Source organism: Lepidochelys kempii, chromosome 7, assembly GCF_965140285.1.
Source record: "Lepidochelys kempii isolate rLepKem1 chromosome 7, rLepKem1.hap1, whole genome shotgun sequence".
Lineage (NCBI taxonomy): Eukaryota > Metazoa > Chordata > Testudines > Cheloniidae > Lepidochelys > Lepidochelys kempii.
In genome coordinates, this window is record NC_136386.1 from 97,588,453 (window position 1) to 97,602,386 (window position 13,934).

The 13,934-nt window shown below is 41.0% G+C and overlaps 1 long non-coding RNA gene across 1 annotated transcript in view; it reads right to left on the reverse strand.

The window, feature by feature from the left end:
• Positions 1 to 6,807: 6,807 nt before the first annotated feature.
• Positions 6,808 to 13,934, reverse strand: part of LOC140915362 (uncharacterized) — a 39,696-nt gene continuing 32,569 nt past the window's right edge. The window contains exons 2-4 of the long non-coding RNA XR_012160139.1: positions 10,131 to 10,256; positions 8,568 to 8,682; positions 6,808 to 7,958 (exon numbers count right to left, since the gene is read on the reverse strand). This is a non-coding gene — a long non-coding RNA (uncharacterized LOC140915362). The remainder of the gene's footprint in view (positions 7,959 to 8,567; positions 8,683 to 10,130; positions 10,257 to 13,934) is intronic.

Sequence of the window (13,934 nt, forward strand, 5' to 3'; positions counted from 1 at the left end):
TGGAATGCATTACCTAGGGAGGTGGTGGAATCTCCTTCCTTAGAAGTTTTTAAGGTCAGGCTTGACAAAGCCCTGGCTGGGATGATTTAGTTGGGGATTGGTCCTGCTTTGAGCAGGGGGTTGGACTAGATGACCTCCTGAGGTCCCTTCCAACCCTGATATTCTATGATTCTATGTTTTCCCAGATCTTGGGCTGGCAGCTGGCATTCATGGCCTCATGTTTCACACTTCCTCCCAGGCTATGTGCCAGAAACACCACACCATCCCCTCAGTTACTGAGGGCTGCTTCCCTCTGCAGTCCAAACAGCAGCACAGCCCCAAAGAGCTCACTGCAAGGGCAGGTTGAGGAAAGGCAGGCTGAGGAGGCCTTAAAACAACTTCAGCATGGTAGCTCAGAAACCAGCCTCAGATTCCACTCAGCCCTGCTCAAGAATGGGGGAGAGTTAATCTCATGATAGGGCAAAGAAAAGTTAAAGCAGTCACATGTTCCCCTAACTCACAGTACCCCAATGGCACAGGGAGTACAGACAATGTCCTCATTCAGTGCTAGCTGTGCAGTATTACAGCAGCGTGACTGTGCTCCTGTAACAACCGTGTAATACCCTTCTGACTCAGGTATTCTCCTATCTGAGCTCACAGCCGTCTGCTATTCATCTAGCTTGGAAACTGACTTGCTTCAGTGATGAATTCCCTTTCACAGTTATTTTAGCTGCTTAGGATGTATGAAAATCCAGACAAAGTCATGTCATGTGGCCTTCCTCAGATGGTGTGGTTGGATGCCAATCAGAAACACTCAACAGCTTTGAAAAAGCATTGATGGTATTTGCCTTAAAGTGCAATAAGGACATTGAGTGTAGGCTGCAGATTTGGGTAAGACAGATAAAGGCTGCTGGAAGGGGACAGTTGGCTATTACTACAAGGTTTTATAGGCCCAGAACTCTTTTCAAATTGCTCAGGGAGATGACAGTATCCTAGAGTAGGGAGAAGAGAGAAAGTAGCTGTGTTCTGATTCCAGGACAAGAGGATGGAATTTGGGAATACATTTAATGAAGAAAGCCATTATTTAAAATCTCCAAGGCCTGTTACACATCACATTAATTCAAATCAATGGGAGCTGGATTGTTTAGAGCCTCTGAAGAAAAAAAATCAGACCCTAACAATCGTGGGGCCCTGTTGTTTCCTCCCAAAGATAAAGTTCACAGGAGAAAAAAATGGATGTGAATGTTTCCATGGCTTTGCAGCTACACAAAACACAGGCACCAGATGCTAAAGAGGAATGACTTGCTGGCCCTGAAGAGTGCCAAGGGTTTAAGGTGACTGCCGGTCACCATAAAGAATACAGGAGTAGTGTGGAGTGCAGTCCTGCCGCATCTCCTCTTAGGGGAACTGCAGCAGTCTATGGATTTCTGGGGTACCTACCTGTGCAGGCACATAACTGTCCTGCCAGACTATCTCTGGGCAACCAAAATCACAATGAGTAGAAAGCTCTGTGTAACTCAGTGCTTTTACACCCAGCATGAATTTCTACCTATATTGTAAAAAGAAAAGGAGGACTTGTGGCACCTTAGAGACTAACAAATTTATTTGAGCATGAGCTTTCGTGAGCTACAGCTCACTTCATCTGTGTTTTCCAAGGGGATAATGCTGCACAGAAAGGTCATGCTCTGACACTGCTCTCTCCTTCCCTGGGCAAGTCCCACCCATGGAATACCAACTACATGGAAGGAAGGGGAGGGACAAAGTGGGGTTTCATTAGTTTTTGAATGCAGATTAATTTATACATGACTTACAGCATGTTAAACCCAACAAACATACTGTATGTGCCACTCTCTAGTTCTAGTCTTACAGCACTGCAGGAACCCAGTGACGATGGAAATTGAGATTTACGGAAACTTGATGGAGTCCCATTATTTGACTGCCTAACAGCTGGCGGAGATCTAATATTGAATGGCGCCAGGCTGTAGTTCGTTTCTGCAATGTGTGATCTAGTAAGAAAAACTCATCTAAATCTATATTTCATATGGCTAAACTCTGTCCTTACTTATACACCAGTAGTGTAAGCAAAGCTCCGACTATTCGCAGCTAGCATATGGGCCCTAGGGGACCATAGCCAGCTGGTACAGTTTAGAACAGCTCCCACACTGCTCTAAACTGCAACTGGCTGATTCGTTGGCCCCTCCTCTGCTGTGCTAAGTGCATTCAGGATACAATAGAAAATGTAGTCCATGCTCTATAAAATAAATAAAGAATTAAAACAACTTATGTCATGCACACAAAATTGCAATATCAGAGTATTTCCAGGGAGCTCCTATGCATTTTACTTGAAAAAATAAAGAGCTGTATGTTATTAATGGCATATTTTAGGTTTCTTTGCAATCCAGGAATGAGGCAAAGTCAATACAAATTGGGGGGCAGACATTTAGTGTAGGTGACAATATTCATTAGGAAACAGATCCACCTCAAAATATATCTTGAGCAAAGGTGCTTTTGTTTAAGCTATGTGGAAACAATTGAATAACAACATAGGAACTACCAGACTGGATCAGACCTGAGGCCCATCCAATCCAGGATCCTGTCTTTGACAGTGACCAGCACCAGATGCTTCAGAGACAGGTGCCAGAACTCCATAGGAGGGAGCTGTGGGATGATCTGTCTCATTATGATGGGCTTATTCAATTTGTTAATCAAAAAAACAAAAGTAGTAATTGAATTACCACGAGCCAGATTTTGTTTCACTTGTGTTATTTGAAAAGTACAAAGTACATTTTTAAAGAAAGACGCTTATCAACATATTATGGGCACTCACCTAACTGCCAGCTACAACCTGTATTTGGCTGCTAAGAACAAACTCTCCAAACTCAGACCCTCCCAAGTGTCAATACATTTCTTTTATTTATAGTTAGCAAATGTTTGCAGCAGAAATAAAGGAACAGAGTTTGCAGAGATAAAGAAAGTGATTCATACAACAACAAATTTTCCTGCATATCTTCAAGGTGAACTGCAAAAGAAAAATCTACCATTTACTTCTCCTTTAGGAGATATAAAGGCATTCTCAGAATGGTTTCTTTTAATCTTCTGCTATTTTTTCTATTGTTATAAATATCAGGTCTTTCTGGACTTATCTATTTTTGATGGAGAGCTCTTTGGAGGACTGAGGGAATATTGATATCACAAGCAAACACTTACTACTTTACCAGTCCTCAGTAAAGGAGTGAGGGGAAAGGTTGATGAGTCTTAGGCCTGTCTGCATTAAGGAATTGATCCCTTCATAGTGGACTGTGTGATAAAACTGGTTTAAGTATTAAGGGGTACATTATGGCCCCTTTGCCATGCTGATTTGTGATCTGACCTGTGCTGTTTTGCTCTTCCTTCTAAAACATTTTAGAACAGCAGTAGATTCTGAACGGCCGCAGGTTCACCGTAGGACTGTACCAGGGGAATTATTTGAATTACCTATGCTATCACCCTACCTACCTTAATCTACGCCAAAACTGAAACAGTTGAGATTGAAACAGCTTTGAAGCCAAACGATACCAATATCTGGCATGCACATCAAGTGTTGGGGGGCACTTCTGGCTGTTGATACAAAGTGCTTTACAAGCATTCTAACAGGAACAAAAACAGTAAATTTCTCTAATTCAGACAATGCTTCACACTGCTAACAGATTTTTCCTTTGCAGTTCACTTTTAATGCAGTTTTTTTTTGTAGGAGAACAGCATTGTGCCTCATCTGTTGTTACCAGATACAGGAGCAGTCTGAATCTATCTGGAAATGTAGGTCTAATATTTGCAAAGTAGTCAAAGCTACAATTTAAGGGCCCACTGAGGATTCCCCGTGGGTGCTTTGGGACTTCTATAGCAATTTCACACCACATCCTTACATGGTCCCTGGGGAAAAGGGACCTGGGCAGGACATCCATAGGCCTGATAATCCCTGGCTGCTGAAATGACCTCACAGCTCCTCTAATTTAAACATTCAAGATATACCGAATTAAACCAGGAGCTGGACCAGCCTCCAGCTGGTTTTAGGATAATGGAAATGCAAAAGTGACATTAATGGTCCCTGGTCCTACACTGAGCACAGCTTAGCCAGACCAGCACATCTGGGTGAATTCCTGTTAATGACAAGAATTTAAAAAAAAAGAGGAGGAGAGGGGTTGCCATCACAATAAAGTAATGTTATTAAGTCAAAGAAGTCCATTCAATTCATGGTGATGTAGATCCTGATGAAGCTAAAGCTGTTTGGATAATTCTTTGAACAGTTTGTTTCTTTAGAACAGTTGACATATTTGATAGTCAATGGACAGCTTGTGTATCTGGTATTTTATATGCCGAGATGCAACATGAGCACGCTTTGATCTTGGCTTTTAATCCCAAGGAATTCCCACCCCCCAACTCCATTTGCCCCTACAGTGTTTTAGAAAATAAGAATGGACATACTGGATCAGATCAGTGGTCCATCTAGCCCAGTATCCTATCTTCTGAGAGTGGCTGGTGCCAGATTCTTCACTGGAAATGAACAGAATAGGGCAATTACAGAGTGATCCCCTGTCATCCAGGCCCAGCTTCTGGCAGTCAGAGGGTTAGGGACACCCAGAGCATGGGGTAGCATTCTTGACCATCCTGGCTAAGAGTCATTGATGTATCTATCCTCTATTAACTTAATTAATTCTTTTTTGATCCCTGTTATAGTTTTGGCCTTCACAACATCCCCTGACAAAGAATTCCACAGGTTGACTGTGAAGTAGTACTTCCTTATGTTTGTTTTAAATGTGCTATTAATTTCATTGCGTGACCCCTGCTTCTTGTGTTATGTGAAGGGGTAAATAACACTTCCTTATTCGCTTTTTCCACACCATTCACGATTTTATAGATCTTGAAGATATTCCATCTTAGTTGTCTCTCCTCAAATGGAAGCTGTTCCATACCTATATTCATTTTTGTTCCTTTCACTGTACCTTTTCCAATTCTAAGATATCTTTTTTGAGACAAGGTGACCAGAACTCTATACAGTAATCAAGGTGTGGGCATACCATGGATTTATATAGTGGCATCATGTTCTCTTCTGTGTTATTATCTATCCCTTTCCTAACGGTTCCTAACATACTGTTAGCTTTTTTGACTGCCGCTGCACATTGTGGATAGCTCTCTGAGAACATCTGCTCAATAATAACTCAGTCTCCTTCTTAAGTGTTAACAGCTAATTTAGAACCCATCATTTTAGTGGACTTCTTGATGAGTTCTTTTTTTCTTGGAAGTTTCTAATGTTTCTAACTCTTGTAACACTTTCCTGCTTTCCTTTTCTACAGGTATAGGATTGGAAATTTATAAAAATGTATCTGTAAAATGGTGAAGGAAGATTCTATAGAAAAGGAAGCAAGGCTCTTTCTATTTCTAAAAATACAGCATGATGTGATTTTTACCAACAGCTGCTGACTTTCCCAAAGTTCCTCCATTTTCTCATGAAAGATGAGATATAAGGTGCAAGGGTTCCCTACTTTGTAGCCATGGGATATTTAGGTGTCATTGACCATTGATGGGAATAGTAATCATGTGGTCAAACTCTCCCCATGCAATGCTTTCAAAAGGTCTCTCTGAAAATCTAAGATATCTTGTAATCAATTATGACCGGTATTGTCAGTATTCTGTATTGAACTGAAATTTTCCTTGTACTAAAGGAAGACTAAATGTTTGCAGCTAACAGTCCATGAGACGAGTGCAGGAAGTTTGGGTTCTATGAATCACACTCAAGGGAACATAACCACTTGCTGAGAAACAGGCCAAATCTTCTGATCCAATATTTTCTAGTTCTTCAAAACATTTTGATTTGTTCTATTAATAGAAAGGTAGTCAAGACAGCAGCACTTCAGTCTGACGATTGCTCCGATATACACCACATCCTGGAGAGTGCTCAGACGGCGTTCCTGTACTGCTGCCTGCACGGTGAAATGGGAAGATAGTCAACGTGTACGTCGGGCCCTACATGCTCTGCTCCTTGGGGTGTGTTCCAACTGTAGCGAAGTGGGTAAGATGCTACTTGCGGGTGTTCCCAGGGAAATGACAGTGTGTTCCTCCCACTGACTGCCTATTGCACAAGAGAGTGCTTCAGGACTGATTCACCACACATCAGTTCTTCATATAAAGTCTTCACAGACAGCTTACGCTTTCAGCTAATGATTCCTTCCCCTCCTCCTGCCCCCATCCAACAGAGCAATGACGTTTTGTTTCCTGGGAACTCTCCTTAGGTGAATCTTATCTGCCAGGAGTTTGTATTTTGGACTTTGAATTCACTCAGTGCATATTAGGACTCTCTTGAGGATTTAATCTCTTAAATCTGTAGTATAGGTTCTATCTCCAGTTTGGGGGATATTCTATCCAGAGAACTGAAACCCAAGACAAACCTTTGTTGCTTTTTTTTAGTGCGTGTGTCGAAGCATATTTTACAGCAATAGGCTTGAAAAAAAAGATAGGTCAGACTAGTTCAGAAATGTGCAATACTTTGGATAGTGATGTAATCTGCCTGCCAGAAGACAGGGTAGATATTTTGGTACCTGTCTCTAGCTAGCCAATTGTGCAGATGTCTCACTCAGATGCATTACCATGGGTCTGAATTTGACATAAAGAGAGATTCAGAGAGACTTCTCAATGGCTCAGAGAGTCCTCAGTTGTATCTCTGAGTTCACAGATCTTGTGGCAGTAGTTCTGGTTTTGTTTGAGCATGCAGAGTCAGGCAAAACTTTTCATATGGAAAAACATCCAAGAAGTGAACAACTCACAAGATATATAATTAAACAATAAAAAAGGCTCCCAAACCTGAAGTCTTCTTTACTTCATACTTAAGGCTTGTCTACACTTGAAATGCTACAGCAACACAACGGCACTGCTGCAGACGCACTGCTGTAGCACTTCAGCATAGACACTACGTATGCCAGTGGAAGGGGTTCTCCTGTCTGCAAAGGTAGGCCACCTCCCGGAGAGGCAGGAGCTAGGAGGAATTCTTCCAATCAACCTAGCACTGACTACTGGAGAATTTAGCTCAGCTCAGGGCTGTGGATTTTCACAACCTGAGCGACAGAGCTGGGTCAATTTAATTTTCTGGTGTACAACAGCCCTTACTTGGGCAAAATTGATGGACTTCAACTGGAGTTGTGCCTCAGGAAGAACTGAATGAAGAACTGAGGTTACACATACAGATTTAAAAGAGTTAGTGTTATGGGAGCAGACTCTCAGCTGGTGTAAATTGGCTAGCTCTACTGAAGTCAATTCGAGTCACCAGACTTGTGCAGAGCACTGAAATCAATTGATCTGTGCTGATTTACACTAACTGAAGATCTCACCGATTGTGTTCTGAAAAGGTGGATAATTTTGGTCTAGGGAAAAGGTACAAACTCCAGCTCACAGATGCTGTTAGCTGGCTATCTGAAAGGTGATGCTTAGAGGTCAAGAGGGATAAATAGACTTGGGGGTGGAGAAACCCTCAACTCCATCTTTTTCTGGCTGTTACTTATCCTGTTATTACAACAAACAGCACAATATAGCAGGGACTGCAAAGCACCTTCTTCATATTCTTCTCTGTGTACTGACTGGGAAGAGGTTTTTTGTTCATAGTGGAGTTACTGCAGCAACCGAAATGGCAGTGATACCGTGTCCTCCCACGACACAACAGTGTATGCAGAACACCCATTCACACCACCCAGGTGTGAGATTCAGATCCATTGTGTCTTACTTTCTCCCTGTGCAGTGCCACTGGCTGTCCAACCAAAAGGCAAGCGGAAGGGCAAGTGCTGCTGTTGCTCTGTAGAACACTGGCAACGTGAATTAACAAGAGTTTGTCCTGGCAGCAAGGGAAGGACTGGCTGGTCACATTCTCCATTAATTGCACAGCCTTCAAATAAGAGGAAGGGTGGGGTGTTCTTCTCATTTGTTTACTTGCTGTTCAATTCAGCTTCCTTCAGATGCTATTTAAAAAAAAAAAGAGAGAGAGAGAGAGAGAGACAGAGAGAGAAATGAACTGATTTGTGAAGGTTACATAGCAAGTACCCAATTTCCCTGCCTGAGGTCCCATATGTTCATGTGCTTTATTTCACAGTTACAGCACAGATAAGTCAGCAAGGGGAGCTTAACTGTGTCATTCCTATTAGAGAACTGGATAACTTTGTTTTGCCATTTTAAAACTCTCTTTGAAGAAATACTTTGCGGGCAAATTAAGGGCACAATTCTGCAAGATGCTGATTGTCCCTGGGGAATGAAGCAGCTCAGCACCTCTTAAGACCAGGCCTTACATTTCCCCCTTCTCTAAGACACTGAATGACATAAAAATGTAATACAATGTAACGGACTTACACTTAAACATTTATATGTGTTGCAAGGCTGCCTGTAACTGCAGCCAGTTTAAATCTCTCAGTAAAATTATAAAATAAGGTTTGAACATTTCCTTTTTCAAATCAGGACATTTGCAAACAATTGATATTTTTACTGCATAAATCTAATTCAACAATCAGATGGCTTGCTTGGCTCTGCGCTGAGAACACATTGTACTATAGGTGAGCTAGGGAACTTTAGCTCACCTTGAATTATCTTCAACAACTGCCCAGCCTAACAGTTGTTCCTGTCTTGTATTCTTCACTTTTAATCAGTAACCTCCCAGTTGTGTTTTGTATGTTGCAGCTTTTTTCTCATACCCTGAGCACAGACAGAAAGGAGAATGATGCTATGAGAACACACGTCTGGCCTTGGTTTTGAAAGTGTCCTCAACCCTGCTCACACATTCAGACCCCCAATTTTGGGCGCTCATGTTTTCTGACATATCTAACCTCAGCGCTGTATGTGAAAATAGCACGTGTGTAGGCACGCTGATCTTGCTATTCTGAATATTTTGGCACCCAAAATGTTCATGTCCAATGTCATCAACATGAAAAATTATAAGTACAGATTTAAAGGCCTGTTCGATAATCTGCCTTGATAAAGTTCTGCTTTCTAAAGTCGCTTATTCTGTGCAAAGTTAATGACCAGCCAGACTGAATTCTTTGCTAATGCCTAAACCCAAACAGCAGGTGTGGATGGCCTCAAGGTTATATTTACCAACATTCAGACTGCAGGAAAAAGCTTTATTTGTGCAAGAGGGAGGGAGGGAGTCTTAGGGCTTGTTTACACTACAGACACTACAGTTGCGTCTCTAAGTTAACCTAAATTTTAGATGCAGACCAGCCCTATCTCTAGCTTTTCATGAGACTTCCCACCTTCCAGGCATATACAAGAACAAAAATCAGTGGTCCCTGACTGCTGAGAATTGTATAACTGGATCAGCCTAATGCTAATGAACATCATTGCAATTTCTTAAGCAAATGCCTTTCAACACCAGTTTCACTTACCCACACTACCCACTTGGGAACCAGGTGGGATGGTTTTTATCTACGGTATTTTTAAGGTGCTAATCACAGTAGGATCTAAGCACAGACATGTCAAAACCATGGTTGTCAAAGCAGTAGTGTACCCTATGAGTCAGAATCAAGTTCAAGGCCAGACACCAAGGCTATGTCTCCTTGAGCCTTTTTTCCCTTAAAAATTTCCACTGTTGCAGCAGGGCTAAATGACATAGTTGGTGGTGAAAACACCTGCTTCAGGTCTTTACGAGCGCTTCCACGGGTACAGGGCTGCTCACTGGTAATAAAGGGTAAAAAAATTGCTAGTGTAGGTGACTCCCATCTCAACTGTCAGCCAGTACAGAGCTTCAACAGTAAGGTAAAATACTGAGGACAAAAATTGTCCCAGTGCAGCTCGTGATTGGTCCTGAGGGTACAACTTAAATGGTCTTACTCAGATACCTCAATGAAGTCTTGTGCCTGCTTACAGGTTTTGATTCCACGCATAGGGACCTGGAGCTGTTTGTTGAGGTTTTGAGAGTATACAAGGCAGGTTGGGTTACCTCAAACTGCCTGTGGTGTTTCTGTGACACCTCAGTTTGCTTGCATACTCACAGAAAAGCATGTGAATAAGTTTATTTGTGAATAGCCTCATTGTCATATGCATACGTGTTAGCAGGATTGTGCCTCTAGGTAGGGATGGGTGTAAATACCGTAAGCCTCCAGGATTCAGATAAGTTACATACCTTATCTAAGTTACATCCATACCTTTTGCATCTGCTGGAGTCATGTAAGAAAAGGCTTCCTCCTTCCCAGATGTCCAGTGGTTCCAGGCAGGATGCAAACACCATGAGAACAGTCTTTCTTGCAATAATGTGCTATTTCTGATTGAACCTAGATAGTCAGAGACATGTGAAAATGAAAAACAAAGGCTAAAACCAGTATTCTAGCCTCTTTAGACCTCAAAACAAAATTTGGGGGGCAGCCCATTTTAACTCTTTAAAAAAATCAAAAAGCCACTCAAGGGTTAAAAGAAAACACAACAAAGCCACAGTACATAGTGTGCAGGTGTTTGTTATGGTGACATTTCAACAAGGAAATCCTTTTCACTCTGTAGTGCAGGAAACAGGCCTCCTGCAGAATAAGCAAATGAAATGAATACAGACAGAATATTTCACAACAGGGATATGTTTTTCTTTCTCTTTAAGGGCTCATCAGCCTAGTGCAGTGGGAGATGCCCATGGCTGAAATGAGACACTTACCAGCATGATTTATTCTGTGTGAAGTAAAATTATAAAGAGTTGTGCCTTAATGCATTAGCTCTGTAATGAGTTTTACTGAAGCATTATTAACTTGCAGGATAATCACAATTCTGACCACATCATTGTCTACTTCACACATTTTGGCCTGGAAGAAAAGCTCAGTCCCTCAAAGGTTCAGTTACAGATGTTGCCAATAACAATACGGATTGTTCTCTCAGTTGTTCTCTCTGGCATTTTTTCCCCCCCTGATACTGTGTGATGTGTTTGCATAACTGAAGCTATGGCACCGGTCTTTGTTACTGAAATCATTAGCTATTTTCCTTAGAAATGAGTCCTCTATGAATCATGAGGTATGGCTAATAAGCTTGGCAGCAATAATGCTCTGCACAATTGCCTTTATCATTCTGCTATATGCAGTGTAGTTGTAGCCATGACAGTCCCAGTATGTTAGAGAGACAATGTGGGTGAAGTAATATATTTTACTGGACCAGCTGCTGACTTTCCCATCTTCACCCCCACCTTGTGACATATATTTAATATTATGTTTCCCCGTGCTACAAAATGTTGCCCCAAACAGCTGATTCCAAAGGCATTTGTACTGAAAGGCCTTTTTTTCCAGGCAGTTTTTGCATTCACTTCATAAATACTGACATGAAGAAGCCAATGATTTACAAGAATTTAGGGGTTGACATATGGAACAGAAAACTGGTTCATCTAGGCCCAGATTTAGATCTCACTTACAGTGGTGTAAACTAGGCGCTATTCCACTGAAGTCAATGGACTTACATCAGTGTTGAACCAGTGTAAACAAGATTGGAATTTGGCCCCTTGTTTGATGTCCTGTCTTCAACAATGGCCAGTGCCAGATGTCTTAAAAGAAGGTGTAAGATCCTCACACAACACCTAACAGGGCATTACTATGACATGGAAGAATTTTCTTCCTGAGGACTCTGGGGAATCAGCATGTGCCCTGAACCAGGAGGGTTGGTAGCAATGATCATTATTATTTTAGCTAGTATAACTGCAGATGCCATTCTTTTCCTATAAATGTTTAATCCTTTCTTGTGAAGTACTAAGTCACATGTAAGCCATTCAAACACAACCACAAACCTCCATTTGTATTGCTATAAGGCATAGTAACTAGTCTAAGGCATACTGACTAGTCTGTTAGTACGCCTTGGAGAGGACAGTTGAAGTAGCTAATATTAAATTTCAGGAAATAATCATCTTCTCACACAGTTACTTTAGAAATTCTGCATTATGAATAGAGCTGATCAGACTCTACATTGCAAATAAACCACAATACAAATATATTCCTTTTTCTGTTTGTGAATCATTGCCAGATCAAGTCTGTAGTTACTATACATAAATATGAACCAAATAACGTGATGAACAATTTTCACACTATAGGTTGTTCATGAACTGTTCATTTACACTATTTGCTGTTCATTGTCAATGGTCTATGAGCAGTCACCTAAGTGCTGAGAATATGGCAATGTTTCTGGACTAGTGGATAAGACAATGGGAGTTAAGAGACTGAGTTCTATTCCTCACTCCTCCACTGATCTGCTTGGACAAACCACTTCACTTTTTGTGCCTCAGTTTCCCAATATTTACTATCTGTTGTAAAGCACTTTGAGATCTACAGGTGAAAAACGTTATATAAGAGCAAAGTATTCTTCTTTTCTGTGCTGTGCAAATGTAACGTTGAACCTCCAACTAACACATGACAAATAATGAATGGAGATGGCAGGAAAATGGAATTTTCATCCTGGGGAAAATTCCATCATTTTGACATTTGTTTTTCTCTCAGATCATGATGAAAAGAAGAAATACTGAAAAGTTCCCAAACGTTTCAATTAAGAAATGTCTAAACAAACAATTTTGACATTTTGAAACAGAATAAAATACAAAATGTTGATTTGGAACAAAATGTTTCATTTCAAAATGTTGCTTCTTGGAATATAAAAATTTAGTAAGCACTACATTTTCCAGTGAAAACACTTTACAATGGAAAATTTACAACAAGTTTTAATAATGAATAAAGGACAGCAAACACACAATCTGGTTTATTCGTAAATATCCTATCTGCATATGAAGAAAGGCCATTTCTTACACATTTTTGTAAACAAAAACACATTCAGAAGAACAGGTTTGAGAGTAGCAGCCGTGTTAGTCTGTATCCGCAAAAAGAAAAGGAGTACTTATGGCACCTTAGAGACTAACACATTTATTTGAGCATAAGCTTTCGTGAGCGACAGCTCACTTCATCACTTCATTCAGAAAAAGTTAATTATGAAGACTTATGAAGGTTATCAAACCAAAACCTATTTGGAATTCAAATGGATGTTCACAAATACTGTTTGTTCCGTATCTGATCAGCTCTTATTGTGAACTTAAGCGGAAATGATCATGAACACCTGAAACTGGTGGTTCATAATAACCCCAGGATGCTAAACATTGATGCACTTGTTGACAAACGACTGCACTCCAGTTACCAGACTAGCAGACTTTCAAGTTCTCTGTCTCACCTTTCCAGAAAAAAGGAGGTGCTAAACGGTTTTAACGAGCTTCAGCTGTTAAAGACTCTTCTGTCTTGCAGCTCTTGCTGAGGGAAGGGGGAAAATAATGGAGTGGAGGGTGGACTGAGAGAGATCTGAGTGTGCAATGTGTGTTGTGCAAAAGGTAGGAGGAGGAGAGGATTATATGTTCAAAATAAGAGACATATGCAGCAACAGGTCCAGATTAATGCACCTTCCCCTCGGTGATTAAGAAAGTCCCCAAAATGGAGGACCTCCTGAACCAAAACCCTTCAGTCAAACATCCCACATTTAGGATATATCCCATAGGTAGTGGGTTTAGACCTCTGAGGTAGGTGCCTTTACATTTTGGAAACCTTTACTCAACTTCATGTGTTTTGCTTGTGAATGTATCTGGGCTCCAGCAGCTGCTACTTCACACTGGAAGCATGTGGTGCTGTTTGCCCAGCATGTTTAAAATATTTGGTGCTTTGTAAATAGTAAAAAGGTTTTAACAAAACATTTAATGGGTGGGTTATAGGTAGGGTGTCTGCTTTTGGGTTTTAACTGATAAACAAACACCCCCAATTAATCAATAAATAAAAATGAAATTGGTGTTTATCCAATAAACACTGGAGAAAGAATGAGAATGGTTACTCAATTTGTGTTGACTTCACCCCTTTCCCAGGCCAGTTTGTTTATATGAGCAACGTCTCTGCTCCCGAACTTGAATCTAGGGGCTTGTTGACATGGAGCAATAATAAGCAGTACAGGGGTGTAATTTTTAAAGC